This window comes from Pinus tabuliformis, chromosome 1_1 (assembly GCF_031772625.1).
Source record: "Pinus tabuliformis cultivar Carrire ecotype Pingquan chromosome 1_1, CPIR1, whole genome shotgun sequence".
Classification (NCBI taxonomy): domain Eukaryota; kingdom Viridiplantae; phylum Streptophyta; class Pinopsida; order Pinales; family Pinaceae; genus Pinus; species Pinus tabuliformis.
The window spans coordinates 795,035,273-795,056,042 of record NC_142297.1 but is presented as its reverse complement, the minus strand read 5'-3'; positions in this window follow the sequence as shown (position 1 = coordinate 795,056,042).

The window sequence follows — 20,770 nt, the reverse complement described above, 5'->3', positions numbered from 1 at the left end:
GTATTTTTTACAACGACCGAGTCATTGAAATCGAGCCGGCCGAGTCATTACCGAGTCGGAGTCGGAGTCGGAGTCGATCCTCGGCCGAGTCGGAGTCCGAGTCCGAGTTGTAAAACATTGTATTTATGTCATCCATTTTCACTGTGGATCGATATATATATATATATATATATATATATATATATATATATATATATATATATATATATATATATATATATATATATATATATAGATATATATACCACCGAATGGTTAGGTGCCAATGGTTTTGATATAAGAAATATTTTTTATTTTTTTATTTTGGGTATTTCTTTTTAAGATTTATATAGTGTTTGTAGTTTAGCTATTACAAATGGTATCAGGAGCTTAGGTTCATACACTCAGACTCTTTGGGAACAGATATGTACTATAAACATGTGCTTCTATTTTCTTAACTAAATTAACTTATGTGTGAACACAGATAAATAGATAAAGATCACAACAGAAAAAGAAAAGAAAGTCAAAATGCAAAGGAACTTTGGACCACCTGAATCGCCTGGAACAACTTATGTGAATGCTAATCCGGATATTTGGATATAGCTGGGTGAAGAATCCCAGCAAGATAATGCAATTTTTTGAATAGTGAGTCCATATAGACTGAGTGTTTTGAAAGAGTTTTGAATGACCTGTTATAGAGTTTTGATAACCCAACGTTTCAAACTACAAAGTGAGTCCATCATCACGAGAACGCTTCTTATCTTACACTACAATGTTACTCGAAACTGTTCAGTAGTTGTGTGCGAAAATGACCAATTTAAGAATGGATAATGAATGGTTTTGTTTAGAACATGAGAGAATTCTAAGAAGGATGTCCAATGGACAAAATAAACACCATCCAAACCCCAGTGCATAAGACCAGGAAAAGACCTCAACCGCTCAGCAATGAGAAGAACACACTGAGTCAGCTGAAAAACATAAGGAAGATGAAGAGGGATGCTCAGACAATGTCTTTGACCAGCGTAAAACCAAAAGACAAAATTCAGAACTACAAGGAGAATTTAAACAAATTAAGCCCTCAAACTTTGAGGGAGAATCTAAAGAGGCAGCAGAGGCCTGGTTAATCGATATTAGCAAATACCTTCAGATTTATGAGTACACTGACAAACTAAAGGCATGATTGGCAATTTATCAGCTAAGGGGTAAAGTGACTCTTTGGTGAGAGGAAATCAAGATGGTAAGAAAAATTGACGAAGAGCAGGTTACGTGGAATGAGTTTCAAAAATTTTTTAAGGACAAGTATCTAACAAAGTGCTCTTATGATTAAAAAGAGAAGGAATTCCACGAGTTAAAATTGAGGACCTTAACCATGGACGAATACGTGGCCAGATTCATGTCCTTGCTACACTATGTGCCTTACATGCAAGAGGAAAAATCCAAAATTCAGTGTTTCATCAGCTGGTTACCAAACTTTATGAAGGAAAAACTGGAATTTGACTACCCCAAGGCAATGAACGATGCTGTGCAGAAAGCCCACATCTGTTATCAACAAATGAAACAGAAGAATGAAGGACCAAAAGGGGGATTGAACAATAAGGGTAGAAGTCTGATTCTAAACAGACACCCAAAAATTTTTAACAACAGGAATGCACAGCAAAGGACTTTCAACAAGTCTCCATCCAGGAATCAGCCCAAAACTGCATATTCAGAGAACAGACCAGTAGAGGGAGTCACTAAATCTTTCAATTATTAACAATCAAAATCATCTCTATAATGTTGGGGATGTGGAGAACCCCATTATTGCAAAAATTTTCTGCACCAGGCTAGAACATAACAATTATCGAATATGAAAGAAGAATCCACAGTTGGGGAAGTAGCAAGGAGCATACCCAAAATTAAAGCTGCCTTGGATGATCATCAGGCCAAATTCCAGCCCACAATGATCAAATGTGAAGGTATGATTGCTAAGCAATACGTCTCTATTTTATTTGATCCAGGTGCTAGCTTAAGCTATGTCACTCCTAAAGTGGTAGAAAAGTGTCAACTATCAAGCAGAAAATTTTCAAAACCTTGGCTAGTTCAATTAGCCACTAGCACAAAAAGTAGGCTTAATGCAAAGACAGAACGTTGTCCCATAACCATTTCAGGGCAGCCTACTTATGTTGACCTTAATATACTTCCTTTAGGTTCTTATGATATTTTAATTGGGATGGAATGGTTGGAAAAATGTTGGTCCCTAGTGGATTGTAAACAAAAAACTGTAATTTTTATTTCAGAATTAGGTCAAAGGAAGGAACTCGAAGGAATAAAAACCAACGCCAAGTTACGTCCTATTACTGCTAATCAATTAGCAAAATGTATTAGAAAAGGTTGTCAAATATATGTTGTTCAGGTGGGATTTACAAACACTAAAAATAAGATGACCTCGCTGGAAAATATTCCTGTCATTTAGGAATTTCTGGATGTATTTCGAGAATCCATTCTAGGTTTCCCACCAAAGAAGGATATTTATTTCACTATTGAGTTAATTCTAGGTGCAGCCCCTATGTCCAGAGCCCCTTATCGCATGAGCATACTTGAGTTAACAGAACTCAAAATGTAGCTTCAGGAACTTTTATATAAAAAGTACATCCGTCCTAGTGTGTCCCCTTGGGGAGCCCCTGTGTTATCCGTACAGAAAAAGTATGGGACCCTAAGATTATGCATCAATTATTGACAATTAAACAAACTAACCATCAAGAATAAGTATCCTTTACCACGTATCGATGATCTATTCGATTGGGTGCAGGGAGCTAAGGTATTCTCGAAAATCGATCTAAGATCCAGTTACCATTAGATAAGAATAAAAGATGAAGATATTTACAAAATAGCATTCCATACTCGCTATGGTCATTACGATTTCGTGGTATTTCCCTTTTGCCTCTCAAATTCCCTAGCCACATTTATAGTTTGATGCATGGTGTTTTCCAGCCCTGCCTGGATAAATTTTTGTTGATTTTCATAGACAATATTTTGATATACTCTAAGAACCAGGAGGAGCATAAAGAACATCTGAAAATAGTATTGCAAACATTAAGGGAAAATTAGTTGTATGCTAAATTCAGCAAGTGTGACTTTTTCAAAGATCAAATCCAGTACTTGGGTCACGTTAGATCAATAGATGGCATTGCAGTAAACCCGGAAAAGATCAAAACAATCATCAAATGGACAGCCCCAAAGAATGTCCCTAATATTAGATCATTCTTGGGATTAGCCAGATACTATCGTAGATTCATTGAGGGATTTTCAAGGATCACATTTCCAATGACCTCCTTACAAAAAAAGGGACGTGCCTTTCAGTGTACATACGAGTGTCAGCAAAGTTTTGAAAAACTAAAGCATCTTCTCACCATCGCACCAATGTTAAAAGTAGCATATCCGGGAAAGTATTTCGTGGTTTCCATAGATGTAAGAAAAGAGGGTGTTGGTGGAGTGCTGACACAGGAAGGAAAAGTGATTGCTTATGGATCTCGAAATTTGAAGGAGTATGAACAACGATATTTAGCTTATGACCTTGAATTGATAACAGTAGTGCATGCACTTAAAATGTGGTGACATTACCTACTGGGAAATAAATTTTTGCTGCTAACAGATCATAGCAGTCTTACAAACTTATTCAACTAGTCTAACTTAAACGCTTGACACGCCAGATGGAGAACCTTCTTAAGTGAATTCGACTTTGAGATGAAACATTTAAAAGCAAAGGAAGACTGTGTGGCTGACGCACTGAGCAGAAAGTTAAATGGTATCTATGAGGTCCAAATGAGCCAAGTGAGTTCAAATATTCCTAAAATCATAAAGGAAGCAGCTAGCGGAGACCCGGAGTATACTTTCCTTTGGGAAGATACAAAAGAAGCTCTGCTAAAAAAGGAAAAATCAAAATTTGAAATAAACTATGATAACCTCCTTACTTTTAAGGACATAATTTACATTCCTAACAAAAATTCGGTTAAACTATTAATATTGGATGAGTTTCATAGGAAACCTTGTGCTGACCACCCAGGTTACCAGAAAATGTTTTCAGCCATCAAAAAAGGGTACTTTTGGCCTGGATTGAGGAAGGATATTGCAAAATATTTTTCCAAATGTTTGGAGTTTCAGCCAGTGAAGGCTGAACACCAACATCCTGCCAGATTGTTACAACCATTGCCCATTCCGAAATGGAAATGTGAGACCATACCTTTAGGATTCATCACTGGTTTACCCCGTACAAGGAAGAAAAATGACTCAATTATGGTGGTAGTAGAAAAATTGAGTAAAATAGCTCACTTCATACCTGTGAAATCCACGTACAAAACTGTGGAAATCGCAGAAATATTTATGAAGGATATTTTTTATTTACATGGGATACCCAAAGTGGTGATTTTCGATACCACCTCTTCAGCCATTTCCTCTAGGTTGCATTTTTAAAATTCACAACTCAAATATGTAATTTCAAAAAAATTATACAATTTTAAACCATTTAAACCTAAAAATAAAATTTAAAAACTCCCACAGCCTTTAACAAGTCATTACAGCATTGGGATATAAAAATGCCCAAATTTTAACTTAGACGAGATTCTGAAATACATTAGAAACCACCATGGGTCAAAGGGAAAATAATGTCAAGAAAAAATATTGTTAAACCATGAACAAGTTGCCATTCTAAAATTTGTATTGGCCATCCATCATGAAGGTACACAGAGAGCTTGGTCAAATTAACTTTTGGATGCCTTCCTCCTTTAGTTAAAAAAATAACTACGGTAAAGTCTATGATGTGTGCATCATTTTGATTCCAAAGGGATACAAACTTGTATTTAGCCCTTCCTCTTAGATATCTTCAAATGGAAAAATCACTTATGTGCTTTGGAAAGACATTTGAGTGAAACAAAATGTGCCATGTGAAAACATACATTTACTTATGATATAAGAAGATATTTCCCATGCAGGTAAGTAACTAAGTGTGTTCAACAACTTGGTGATAGATAAAATATTGTTCGCATAAGCTTAAGTTTTTGGTGGATTACCATGGGTCATTATTTATCCATAAAGATCTTTCATAGCATCACAATTATTGCAAACCCATTTGAACTTTTTGAAGAATTAATATGAAAATTGTTTTATATTGATTGTAGGTACTTCAAATTTTCAATGAGCTTTAACAATCTCTACATGTCATAATAATAAAATTTCTTTATACTTGATTCTAGGTACTTCAAATTCCCATATAGTATTAGCGACCTCTATATGTTATTATTTTGTACAAGCAACAAAAGTAGAACATATCTCTTTTTCTTCTCTTTTCTATAAAATTACATTGATGACCACATTCACCACAATTCTCAAAGACCCTACTTTGTGTAAGAAATTTGATACTAGGAGCCCAATTAAACCCTCCAAAAAGTTATAGATCACTTGTTGGAAGAGCATACACACCTTTATACCAAAAAAATCAATTATTGCTTGCATTGGAGAACCAATACTCATGAATTTTAACCAAAAAAATTGAGCAATTATTTAGCTTAGATCATGGTAAAGATTTTTTTTAATGATGGGTTTCTTGTCTTTGTTGAATGAGCATATTCTTGGAGCTTGATTACTAGAGTAGAAGGGTAGATGTGACACTTTGGAAGATTCTTTGAATAAGGCCTTTGGAACTCTCCTAGCAATTCATACAATCATGTCCTTCAATAGAAAAATGTTCTAAAAACCAAAATATGATTCCACTCCATGATAATCCAAGAAAAAAGAAATTGAGGCCTTTTTTAGCTACAACAATATCATTTCCTTATAGGGATTCTTTGATCTCATTCACCATAGCCAATGTCCCCTAGTTGAAGTGGATCAACAAGTTGTATGATTTCTCTATTATTTTTGGCATTAAGGGTTTTTAGGGTTTCAAAAGAAAGAAATATTAAATTCGAGTTTCATTGAGGGCCATCAGTGAGAGAGTGAGCATCTCATTACCACTCTGCATGGATTTCACCACAATAGTTATCATCATTCCATTAATAATTAATTAGAAGAAAAAATGACCTCAATTTTTCTTATTTGGACTTGGGATTACATTAAAGAAACTATGGTCATGCCAATATACAAAAATCAATCAACATATCATCCATTCTAGTGGGTTATGAGAAAACGATGTAATCATGGCTCTACTTGCTTTATCAACATGTAAATCACCATTTTACTATGTTGAATCTATTATGGCACGCAAATCTCCACTTTCCAATAGCCTTGTCAATCTTGTCTCACGTCAACAACAAGAATCTTCACACTTTAGGAATTGACTCTATAGACATAATCCCCAGAACTACCCCAATGTCAAAGGTCAAAGATTATTTACAAAATGAACTATAGTTAACGGAATTACAAATGCAACTATATGAATTGTTGAACAAAAGGTACAAATGCCCAAGTATATCGCCTTGAGGAGCACCAATACACTTTGGGAAAAAGAAGGATGCAACATTGAGGTTATATATTGACTTTAGACAATTCAATAAAGCCATTATGAAGAATATTATATAAATGTCAAGAAATTTGCTACTGCTAATGAATTCGAATTGAAAACAAGAGACACAAATTTCTTCTACTAATCTGTGTAAAGGAAAACACATGATAGAAATACATGCAATAACATGTAACCATCAAAACACAAGGAACACAATGATTTGACAAGGGAACCCAACTGGGAAAAACCCCTACACTACTTTGCATTAATTCATATGAGAATATGGATCAATTACAATGATTGCTTCACACATGAAGCACACCCTGCATTGCAATTCTGATCTCCTACTCACTAACCTTCTCTGATCAACACTTGGCCAAAATAGGACTTTGCATTCCTCCTATTTCCTTGTGCAATCCTTGAGGAAATTAACCTCTGAAAAATAAGATAATTCCCTATTTCCTTGTTCAAATATTGAAGGAATCAATCACCTGCTCCAATGCAAAACCTATACACTCAACTAGTATACAATTGACAATTACAATGTGCCTTTTCCCCCACTCCAACTAGACAATTTGAATTCCATGCATGACTGGGAATATTTTTAGTAAATTGATTAGTTAACTAAGAGATAAGTGAGTTAACAACAGTCATTACTACTCAACTAGAATCCTACTGACATTATTAATGACTAGAGCTCAGATAATTGATTATAACTAACAATAAATTGACTAGATTGCTAGATTTTAGTAATCAACCCATGCACAACCCTACTTCTAGCCTACAAACTCAAATTTACTTATTTAGCTAGGAGACAAGGCCATGTCACTCCAGTTAACTGCAATCCAAGTCATCATGTTGATGTGGAAAATCGAATTACTCTTTGACTAAGGAACAAGTCAAGTGATGCCTTTTCTTGCTACAATTTTAACACTCCCTCTTAGCAAGAAAAGGGTTCTGCATGACCCTTATCTTTCTCCCATGGAACTCAAATTTGCCTCTTGAAAATGCCTTTGTCAAAATATTTGCATCCTGCTCCTCTGTGGGAATGTACTGCAACATCATGATTCTCCTCTACACACAATCTCTCAAGTGATGGTACATGATATCAATGTGCTTGGACCTATCATGAAACACTATATTTTCAGAGAGTTTGATACAACTCTGATTATCATAGTAAATCGCAGTAGGATCCATCTCTTGACTAAAAAGGCCAGCAAGAATTTTCCTCATCCAAATGGCCTCATATGTTGCTTGACTGGCAACCATATACTCGGCATATGTTGAGTTGAGTGCTACAGATCTTTGCTTCCTGCTATACCAGGAAATAGTTGTTAACCCAACACTGAAGATAGATCTCTAAGTGCTCCTCATGTCTGATGGACTCCTTGCCCAATATTTATTAGTGAAGCCTTAGAGCATCACACCACAATCCTCTTGTACCATAGCCCAAAATTTTTTGTGCCTTTGAGGTATCTAAGCACATGTTTTGTTGCTTTCCAATCAAGCTTGGTAGGCTTCACCATAAATTGACTAAGTTGATTAACTACAAAACATATGCCAAGTCTTGTGTTCACCATATATATCAATGGTCCCACCAGTTTCTTTTAGATAGTGGCATCTATTGCCTCTCCTATAAAGGAATCCTCCTTTCTCTAGTTGGTACCTAGAGGAGTGCCCATAGACTTGCAGTCCTGCATATGGAATCTTTGAAGTATTTCAAAGGTATACTTCCCCTGACCCACAAATAACTCTCCATCTCCCTGCCACATCTCCAAACCAAGGAAGTAGTGCATCAAGCCCATGTCCTTCATCTCGAACTCTCTTGCAAGTTCCTCCTTGCAATACTGGATCAACTTCTCATCCCTTATTAGTATCAAGTCATCTACATACATGACTAAGATAATAAATTTTCCATCTACCACAATAACTTCACTAGATTGCTAGATTTTAGCAATCAACCCATGCACAACTCTACTTTTATCCTACAACCTTGAATTTACTGATTTAACTAGGAGACAAGGCCATTTCACTCCTACCAACTGCAATCCAAGTCATCCTGCTGATGTGGAAAATCGAATTACTCCATTTGATTAAGGCACAAGTCAAATGAAGCCTTTTCTTGCTACAATTTTAACAAATATATACCCTCTAACCAGAATTGATGACCTATTTGATTATATTTTCAAAGATAAATCTAAGATTAGGATATCACCAAGTGAGAATCAAGGAAGAAGACATCATTAAGACAATTCTTAGAAGAAGGTATGGGCATTATGAATTTGGAGTGGTGCCATTTGGAATGACCAATTCAGTAGATATCTTTATGTGTTTAATGAATGACAACTTTAGAAATTATTTGGATAAGTTTGGCATTTTTTCTTGGATGGAATACTTATCTATTCCAAGTTAGAGGAAGAACATGAACAACATTTGAGACTAGTGCTACAAGTGCTAAGGGAGAATTAATTATATTCCAAGCTACAAGTGCTCTTTTTACCAAGTGTAGATCCATTATTTAGGGCACATCATTTTAGAGGAAGGTGTAGCAATGGACCTAGGGAAGATTGAATCCATTAAGAGACAACTAACACCAAAAGATGTTTCAAATTCAAATCCTTTATGGCATTAGTAAGATACCACATAAGGGTTATAACAGGTATTTCCATAATTTCTCATCCGATAATATTTTTACAAAAGAAGGGAACTAAATTTGAATGAACAACAGAGTGTAGAGAAAATTTCCAACAATTGAATGAGTTACTTATCAATGCACCTATTTTGAAGATTACATATCCAAATGAAATTTGTGTGGTATGCATGTATCCCTGCAAAGAAGGACTTGGTGGGGTCTTTACTCAGAATGGAAATGCCATTATTCATGAGTTTAAAAATCTCAAAGAAGATGAAAAAAATTATGCCACACATGATTCAGAACTTGTTTTCAACAGTACATGCATTGAAAATATGGATGAATTACTTAATAGGAAAGAAATTTGAATTTATGATGGGTCATAGTGGTTCGAAATATTTGTTTAAACAAACAACTTTAAATCGAAAAAAAGAAATATGGTTGGAGGTTTTAAGTTATTATGATTTTTATATCAAGTATATCAAAGAAAAAGAGAATAAAGTTGTTGATGCACTTAGTATAAAGTATATCATGCATGCTACAACTAGCATTATGCATAATTCATGTTTAAAGGGAGGAATTTTAGAGACTATTGTTACATACCAAAATTATATATAGTTAAAATAAATCTTACATCTCAAAGATATGCAATTGAAATTTAACGAAGATAAGTTGGAAAAATATGGGATATTGATGCATAAAAATAAAGTGTCTTCAATAGGTTTACTATAATCATTGCCAATTCTAGGGTAGAAATGAGAAGCGGTAATGATTGATTTTATCACCATGTTACCCATGACAATATGGATACATGATTCCACAATGGTGGTAATGGATAAGTTGACAAGGGGGAGATATTCTCAGTGCATGTTCCATTAGCTACATGAGTATACTTCACTAATCAATGTACTAAACGCATACTCCTATAACTACATGAGTAAACTTCCCTACTAACCTCTACATGCATTCAATGATTAGGTTTTTGTTGACAGTGCTGGACCTGCGAACATGTCAACGAGATCTCCTCGGTAAGAAGTCCCAATTAGACCTTACACCATTTGGTGTAGGAGTCCTAGCAACGGGTCATAAGGTAATACCTTGACCACAATGTCACACAGAGGTAAGTAAGATAACTCTGTCAGTAGCAAGGGTGTGACTAATGCAATGAGTCAAGGAAGGTGTATGAGAGGTTCTAACACTTCGAAGGGAGAAGAAGGTGATGAGTGCTAGTATTGCAACAAGGATGTTGCAACTCCTGGGCTACCAGCATTACTTATCAACTCGAGGTTCATACAAACTTGGAGGTAATAGTGCTATATGCACAAGTAAAAGTGATGGTTCTACCTGTTGTCACTGTTCAGCTTGCGAGAGACCACTGGGGTTCCAAGCCAAACTTCTATAGAGTCAGAAGAAGCTTGATTCTTTGATGGAAGAAGGGAAAATATACTCTAAGAGAGTTACTCTACTGCAGTAATGGAAAAAAACAACATGTAATGCTAAACCACACCATACCCTAATTAACCATTTAAGAAGCTATGCTATCAGAATTGATAAATCAACACTAAAAAAATGGTACTATCTAAGTTGCAGAAGTAAAAATCATCAACCAATACTAATGTGCAAGCAAAGAAACTAAACTAAATCTGTTTTCACCTTTTTGGTTTTTTTAGGCAAAATCAAGTATGCAAACTAATTGCTCTTGTGGATGTGATAGGTGGATGGAAGGTATTTGAGGATGGACAGAAGGCTTATGAAGTGGTTGGATAGTGTGGAGGGGTCCTAGAAGGCTTTTTGTGACTTCCTAGAGGTTTCCCATCAATTCGGCCTCAAAACAGGTCATTTCAGGAAAACCTACAGGATGTACTAGAAACCTTCAGGATGATCCTGTAGGAATTACAAGAAACCTACAAGATATAGCCGAGAGTTAATCCTGAGGTATTGGAGGTCTTGGGAAGCTTGGGAAAGGTGTTTGATGGATGGAATGGAGTGTTAGAAGGTCTAGGAGCACTCAAGAGTCAATATCCAAGATAAGAGATGGCTAGATTCACTCAATGTATCTGGGAAATTTCAATGAAAAATGATGAAAATCTAGTGAGGGTGATGGTGAAACAAGGGATGGATAAGGTGGATGAAGTGGAAGGTGGCCACAAGTGATGAAGTCTTGGTCTCCTCATAGAGTACCTGCTCTTCTTAAAACATGTGTGTCTTCCAATAATTATGCAACAAGATACATTTTCATAAACTAGAAAAACATGAATCAATTGCCTATATTATGCATGAAGAAAGTTCTTGAAGGGAATGAAAGCATGAGTGATATCTTATTGCAGAAATGGAGCTGGAAAAATATGACAATGAAATCTGCCTTGCAACATGAACCAAATACTGAATCAAAGACAACAAACTCCAAATCTCATACAAGAACTAGAAATCTGTGTTTTTGGGGTTGCTGAAAGATCCCTTCCTCAAGTCATGGTCCGAGAGTGAGGAAGTGAGGCCAAGATGCCTACTAACAACCTTGTGGTGATCCTTTTTCTCCTTGCTAACTTACTACTTGAAAGAAGGCACAAATGGAAGCAAACTATCACACAACCAATCTAATCTACACTGTTGTAATGGAAATGCATCTACTAAGAAAATGAACAATTAAGCTATGAATCTACACTAGCATACATGTACAATAAAGAGGAGACTTGGCTACTAGGTTTGGGCCCTAACCTAAGAGCTTCAGCCCTCTAAGTTAACTCAGTTCTGGCTCAAAACAAAACTCATTCTTATTACCAAAACAACAGATTACATCAAAAAACTATCACAAGTCTTGTAGCTCGAATATGGAGTAGATTTTTACAATAAAAATATGAATCCTACTGAGGTCCTAGGACTCTCTACTTATAAATCTGAAGTCTCCAACGACTTCCTTAAAATTAGGGATGCTCGGCTCCCAAATTTGAGATAAATCGGTGCTTTGACTTTCACTTGCTCAGCTGCCTTCTAGTCCTCATGATTTGGTTGTTTGCAATCCGAGCTGATGGAGGAATATTCGAATGGAGGGGTAGTAAATGAGGAGGATTTACCTCCTATAATCCCTCTCCCTTGTCCCATTCGAGTTTTAGCCTTGGTCTTTGCCAAAATTCCTTGCTTTTATCCTTTAATCCTACATTAAATGCACATTATACCACAAAGCAAAATATCCAACTCTAACGCATCTCATAAACAAAATATAATCAAAAGTATGCAATAATTTATGAGAATAGTTGGTTTGACTAAGCTTGGAGGTGAATTAAGGCCCATATAATTACCCAATGATGAGGCTCATCATTACCCCCCTACTGAAAGTGTTTCTCATCCTATGAGCAACTTAGTCAATATCCATATCCTTCATGGCTCTGGTAGCCTCTCTGACATCCCATGCCTCTGTTGTGCTCTCCTCTTCTTGTTCATAGAAGCCTGGTTTATTTTCTATGTCTTCCCACTGCCTCTTTTCTTCTTCTTCTTTTATCCCTTCTAGCATCCCCAAGAGTAGCGGTGGGCTGAGTTTTAGGCCTATGCAATTGACCTTCAACCTTTGCATAGATTGCTTATACATAGGTGTCCTATTGAGTGCCTCTATCAACCTTTGAGGGGAGTGATAGTCTCTTATCTTTAAGTTGTATGGCAGTGTGTTCCATCTCCTTAGGCAAGCATGTATACTATCATCTCCTAGTAGCCTAAAAATGTCCCCAAATGTGAAATTTCTTGGTCTTGGGCAACAAGATATCTAGGTGCCAACTGAGTATCATTTGCAATCAAATTATGGATACTGATGAGGGCTATGGATTTGATTGTTCAGCTTTGATCAAAAGAGGTTCAGTTTCTCTCTTACCAATATCCTTTTCATCTCTGCAGCTCTTGACTCCTCATGGTTCATCCATGATGCCAAATCCATTAATTGTAGATCTCCTAGCTTGGTATTGGGGTCCCAAACATTCATGTCTGTGAGGGCCATGTTGTGAAAATAAAATTCAGCCATTTTGGCCCTATCCTCTAGTGTACTTTGACCACAAAGATCAATAAACTGCCTGTAGTCTTGAAATGAAATGGTTCTCCTTTGTGCTAGTGTCTTAATCTAAAACTAAAGCCATTGTTCTTTGAGGCAGAGAGAATAGGATTTTGCTAGCATCCTACACTGGATTTCCTCCAAGGAGAGGTTGGCCATACATGCTAGTTGGTTCTCTCTTTCCTGCAGTTGTCCCCTCTGTTGGAAATAATACTGAGAGGGGAGGGTGAATCAGTATTATCAAGTCACTTATTTTCTTTTTCAAACCCAGATCATATACGCTACTTCAGTTAGATAAAACCGCGTATATACGCAACTACAGAGAAGGAAACCCGCATATGCAATGCAGACTTATAATTTAATTTATCTTACTGATGTTGATCATTAATCTGTGTATTAGGATCAAATAAACAGTAACCAGAAATAGTAAAACAGATCTGAAGGCAATCACACACATAAGAACACAAGATATAAGGTGGAAACCCAATGTGGGTGAAAACCACCTGTTGCAATTTGTCTCTATCTTCTTTCAATTAGAAACTTCTTTTTACAATGTACTGGTGCAGTCCTTTACCAGTACACAGGCTACAACCTGCAGAGAGATACAACCCTCTCTCATTCTCCAGCTTCTCCTGGAAGGGAGCTACAACCCCCTTAGCTCTTGCACTAGCCAAGATACTAGTACGTAGGTGCTGGCCTACAGAAGGCTACAACCTTCTCTTTCTTCCAGGGACCACGTTTCATAAATTTTCAGACTAGATCCATGAACATCAATCAATCATCAAGAATTTCTGCATCAAACAATCTCCTTTTCACCAATTAGAACTGAATCAAATAGATACTTCTCTGACAGTTGTACCCAAAACACAGTAACAGTAACCACACACCAAATTCTGAACCCAGAACACTGCAGCAATAAACAGAAGCAGCTAGATCACAACTCACAAGATATACGCTACTTCAATAACCTGAAACCTGCGTGCATACGCTTCTGTGTGTGGACCAACCTGCGTATACACTGTTTGTATTCACTGAACCAGCGTGTATATGCGCCTTCGCTTCACTGAACCTGCGTACAGATCTATAAAGGATAATTCACTCTTTCAAATATTCAGACAGTAATTAACCTAGATTATCAGATTTATAGATCAAGCATGCGCCACATATAACAGATCAAAATCATACAAAGATACTATCATTCAAGCCTTAAGATTATGACCCATCAATAGAACTTATCCTTCTCTTTGCGCTAAGGTTCCTCCTTCATTCAGATCCAGATCTGCACCATAACCCTAATCACCAATATTTCAGATCTAGCACTTATTAGATATTCAATTAATTCAGATGATCCTTTGCCAAATGATCTCCTTCCCCTTTTATAGTCTTAGGCCTTTCTCAATACCACGGTCCAAAACCATAATAAAACAATACCATGGACCCAATACTTGGGATCAACACTTTTGACGAGATACCATGGTCCAAAACCATAGGTTCAAATACCAAGGACTAACTACCACGAACCAAAAGTAAGTTCTCCAACATATACGCACTTTTCCTTGCATGAAAGTGCATGTATACACATACGCGCCTTTGTAACGTCTAACCCGCGTGTATACGCGCCTTAGTCTAGGTGAACCTGCGTATATATATATTTTTCTTCATTCTGAGAGCCTGTACTGAGATCTGTCACCAAAGTGAGTTGCCATCAAGGACAACACCTGAGCCATAGCTCCAAACTTGTGCCATAATGCCAACAATCTCCCCCTTTGGACTTGATGGCAACCCCAAGATCCTCAAATTCATTCTCCCCCTTTGTCATCAAGGGCAAAGGGTTGTGCTCCCCCTGAGTACATGGTGAAATCTCTGCCCTGCTGTGCTGACCATGCTCCCCCTGACTGTAGGCAAGATCTGCAAAAAGATGTTCTTCAAGAAAAAACATGACTTATACATCATAAAGGACCTTCCTATCACCAAAAGACTCAATACATACGTCCTTCACCCAACCAAGTGGGGATCATCCACCCAACCAAGTGGGGATACATCAGAAATTTACATATGACAACCAAGTACATTACATCTTCATCCCAGGCATAGTGGGGAAACCAAAATAGGTCGTTACATGACCTTGACACCATAAAAGAGATATATGACATAGAGATGAAATATCTAGAGCAAGACTTATGAAAGTCACCAATAACTGATATCAGCAGCATCTGTCAATCACCATTCAGATCAGCAACCATGATTTCCTTCTGTTCTCCCTCTGCATTTGTTCCACCTGAAACCAACAACAGCTGTGAACTAGAACAAAAAGCTTCTAAGATAATGCCAACATCATTAGAAGATTATCTGCTCCCCCTGAACCTGTGCCAGATGGTCTCTGTCAGACCCATATCAGACTATCTTCAACCAGAGCCTGTCCCTACTGAAATCCTCCATATACGCGACTGTCTCTGTACTAACCGGCGTATGTACGCGGATCCTCCTCAGGCAACTCGCGTACACCCATTTTTCTCTGAAACAGACAAGTTTTAACAGCAAGATGATGCATCAACTACTCCCAACTTCTATCTAAGGTATTCAAAAGTTTCCCTGGGCAGTGGTTTGGTGAGAATATCAGCAACTTGTTCCTTAGAGGGAACATACTCCAATTTGACCTTTTGTTCCAACACTTGTTCCCAGAGAAAATGATACTTGATCGGTATGTGCTTAGTCTTTGAATGCATGACAGGATTCTTTGAGATACTGATAGCACTTGTATTATCACATAAGATGGAGATAGGTGGAGTACAAGTGATTTGAAAATCCTGCAAAGTTTGCATCATCCAAAGGAGTTGTGTGCAACAAGATGCGGCAGCCACATATTCTGCTTCAGCTGTAGATAGAGCAATCGAACTCTATTTCTTGCTGAACCAAGATACTAATATGGAACCCATAAAGAATGCACCACCACTTGTGCTCTTTCTGTCATCCACGCTTCCAGCCCAATCTGCATCTGTATAAGCATGAAGAGTGAGATCTGTATCTCTAGGATACCATAAGCCATAGTTTTGAGTTCCTTGAAGATACTTGAAAATTCTCTTCACTGTCTGAAGATGAGTTTCCTTTGGATTTGCTTGAAATCTTCCAACTATTCCCACTGCATGCATGATGTCTGGTCGGGTAGCTGTCAAATAAAGTAGACTTCCAATCATAGATCTATAGGTTGGTTGATGCACTGCTGCTGATTCATCCTTTGTACTGAGGCTGCATCCTGTAACCATAGGGGTACATACTGGTTTTGCATCTTCCATGCCATATTTCTTCAAGATCTACCTGAGATACTTAGTTTCAGACAAAAAGATACCGCCTTCATTTTGTTGAATTTGCAATCCAAGAAAATATGTCAGTTCTCCAAGCAAAGACATTTCGAATTCTTTCTGCATCACCAAGGCAAAACTTTGACTCATAGCTTCTTCATTGCTGCGAAAGATAATATCATCTACATACACAACAAGTATTAGCAATTTGTCATTTTCAATTTTTATATAAAGATTGCTATCTACTTATCCTTTTGAAAAACCTTGTTGATGAAGATATTTGTCCAAACGGTAGTACCAAGCCCTTGGAGCCTGTTTAAGACCATAGAGAGCCTTTTTTAGTCTACATACAAGATTTGGATCATTCCCAAGAATGAAACCATCTGGTTGCTCAATGTACACTTCTTCTTCTAAGTCTCCATTCAGAAAGGCTGATTTCACGTCCATTTGAAATACTTTGAACTTCTGAAAGCTAGAGAGAGCAAGGAACATTTTGATGGCCTCAAGTCTAACAACTGGAGCAAAAGTTTCTTCAAAGTATATTCCTTCTTGTTGAGCATACCCTTTACAGACAAGTCTGGCCTTGTTTCTAATGACTTCCCCATTTTCATTCAACTTGTTTTTGAAGATCCATTTTGTCCCTATGACATTCTTATCTTTTGGTCTAGGAACCAACTCCCAAGTGTTATTCTTTTCGATCTACTCAAGTTCTTCATCCATTGCCTTGACCCAACATTCATCCTTGCATGCCTCTTTTACATTTTGTGGTTCAGTGGAGGAGAGCAAGGCCAAATAGCTTGAGGCTTCTGCAATTGTTCTTCTTGTTTGTATACCTGCCTCTTTCTGCCCCAAAATTTGAGATTTTGGATGATTCTTCTGAACGTACCTGGATGGAGTCTTCTCTTCTATTCTTATCTGTTCTTCTGGTGCCTCTTGAGCTTCTTCTTCATCACAGTTCTGATTTGATGTTGAAGGATAGTCCTCATCATCTTCGAAATCTTCGAAATTCACTTGCCTAGGAATGTTTCCTTCTTCATCAACCACTACATCAATGTTGTCAACAATTTTTCCAAGTATTTTGTTGTAACACTTATATGCTTTGCTGTGAGGAGAATAACCAAGGAGAATGCCTTCATCTGCTCTAAGTTCAAACTTGCCTAGATTTTCATCATTATTTTTAATATAGAATTTGCTTCCAAAAATTTTGAAATATTTTATCGAAGGAGTCTCACCATACCAGAGTTCATGAGGAGTTTGAGTTTTGTTCACTCAGACATTTGTCTTGTTGAGAATAACAATTGCAGCAAATGCGGCTTCACCCTAGAAAGTTGCGGGAGTTCTAGACTCATCAAGCATTGCACAAGCCATTTGCTGAATCGTTCTGTTCATCCTTTCCACTACTCCATTTTGCTGAGGAGTCCTAGCTGTAGAGAATTCCCTTCTTATTCCATGTTCTTCACAAAAATCGAAAAATTCATTTGAGGTAAATTCTCCTCCTCGATCAAACCTAAGGCATTTGATTCTGAGATCTGATTCATTCTCCACCAAGGCTTTGAATGATTTGAATTTTTCAAAGGCTTCGTCTTTGTGCTTCATAAGTCCTATCCAACACATCCTGAAATAGTCATCAATGAATAATATAAAGTATTCTTCTCCTCGAGGTGACCTTTTCCTAGTTGGTCCACATACATCAGTATGGACAAGTTCAAGCGGCCTGCTGGCTGATCCTTCCTTCTCAGGGAAGTTAGTTCTGGTTTGCTTACCAAACTGACATGATTTGCATATTGTATTGTCTGGGATTCTAATGTCTAGAAGACCACGAACTACCTGGTATTTGCATGCTTTCCTTATCTGTGAGAAACTAAGATGCCCCAATCTTCTATGCCATAGCCATTGTTCATCATTCTTGCTCAGATAGCATTGATGTTGTCCTTCTTTGAATATGTATAAATTATTTGGAGTCCTTACGCCTTTGATCATTGTTTTTCCTGTATCAAGATCACGAACACTACATCCATTTGATCAAAATATTACCTCAGTTCCTTGATCACACATCTGGCTAACACTTAATAGATTATGCTTTAAGCCATCAACATATATGACATTTCCAGCTTTGACCCTTTCTTTCAACTGAACAGAACCTTTACCTTTTATGAGAGCAGGGGTGTCATTTCCAAAAGAAACCTTCTTCTCCTTCTCTAAGGCACTATATGACTGAAGTTTTTCTTTATCACCTGTCATATGTTTTGAACATCCACTGTCCATGTACCACTGATTCTCTTTCCCTTCCACATATAAGGCTATACCACATCTTTCTGGTTGGGGTTCTTTGATTCTCCATGATTTGGCACTTGAGGCTTGCTCCTTCTGAGTTGTCTGCCGAAACCTGCTCCTGCATTCAGAATCTTCATGACCGAAATTGTTACAAATAGAACATTCTATTTCATTTTCAAGAGCAGAGAAGTTGTTGTAGGTCCTTTTCATGATCCCAGTCATATTCTTCTGTTTATGAGCTTCTCTAGTCATGATTGTCTTATAGGCAACACATTGAGCTGCTTTGTGACCAAAGTTATGACATGAAAAACATTGGCCATTGAAGAACCTCTTGTGATTATCAAATCTACCAGCCAAATGATTGTAGTTCCTATTGACATCCATTCTTGAGGTAAATTGTCCCTGATTTACCCGGTGATTTCCATTGGGTCTTTGTTCACTTCTCCTTGCAGCGTCAAGATAACTCTTGGAGGTAGATGGTTTCTGCGCTTGAGTTGTTTCTTCATTATATCCCAAACCTGTATTGATTAGTGGAGAGTGCTGCACTTTGATAATCTCATTTAACGTGTCAGATCCTTTGAAAAATCTAAGATTAAGAGCTTTTGTTTTCTCAATCTCTTTTTTTAGTCCCACAATTTCACATTCTAACTTTTCATGATGTATTTCCTTTCCAGCAAGTTGGAATTGTAGAGTATCTATGATCACATTCTTCTCTTCTAAACAAATTTTGAGTCTAGAAATCTCTTCATAAAGACTTTCTTCATCTATAGCATCCACGAAATCATCATCTTCAAAAGCCATTAAGAGTTTATATTTGTTACCTTGTTCATCTTCGTCACTATTTGAAAGTCCATCACTATCTTCATGAGTGTAATAGCTTTTCTTATTATGTTTCTTGTTCCATCTAACAGGTTCCTTCCCCTTGTCAATCTTATCCTTATGAGGACATTTGGCAGCATAGTGACCGACTCTTCCACAAGCAAAGCATTTGAAAGGTAACTTACCTCGGAATCTTCCAGCACCCCATTGAAGGTTCTTGACAAAATTTTATTCTTCTTCTTCTTCTAACACGTGTCCTGACTCATAGTAATCTCCTTTGCCTAAAGCCTTGAAGATAGCTTCTCTCCTGTCTGATGGTCCTCCTTTCCTCATTTCATAAGCAGTCAGAATTCTGTGCAGCTATGACATGGTAAGGTTTCGTAGATTCTCTTTTTCTTCTATTGCAGAAACTTTAGATTCAAACCTAGGGGACAAAGATCTTAGAACCTTTTCAACCACAATAGCCTCTTTTATTTCTTCACCCAAGTTTTTCATACAATTAACAATCTCATCTACACGAAGGAAATAGTTAGCCACACTTTCATCATTGTGCATTCTGAGATTTTCATACTGAATTCTGAGGGTTTGAAGTTTTTCTCATTTTACCTATTCATCTCCTTCATAGCTCAGAACAATCTTGTCCCATATTTCTTTTGCGGATTTATACTGCATAACCTTGATGAATTCTGATTGAGATAGACATCCTAATAGAGTATTGACCGCCTTTGCATTTGTTTCATATTGCTTCTTACCAGCCGGATCTGTAGGAGTTGCTGAAGGAAAAGTGTACCCTGTATCTATGATATCCCAGACTTCAGTACCAAGAGATTGAAGATAGGCTGTAACTCTTACCTTCCAATAGACGAAGTTGGTCCCATCAAAAATTGGTGGCCTGATTGATGCTTCTCTCTCGTAGTTGCTCATGATGATGGATCTTCCTTCAAGCAATCAAGCTTCTTCAGAAGGACCTGCTCTGAAACCAATTGTTGGAAATAATACTGAGAGGGGGGGTGAATCAGTATTATCAAGTCACTTATTTTCTTTTTCAAACCCAGATCATATACGCTACTTCAGTTAGATAAAACCATGTATATACGCAACTACAGAGAAGGAAACCCACGTATGCAATGCAGACTTATAATTTAATTTATCTTACTGATGTTGATCATTAATCTGTGTATTAGGATCAAATAAATAGTAACCAGAAACAGTAAAACAGATCTGAAGACAATCACACACACAAGAACACAAGATATAAG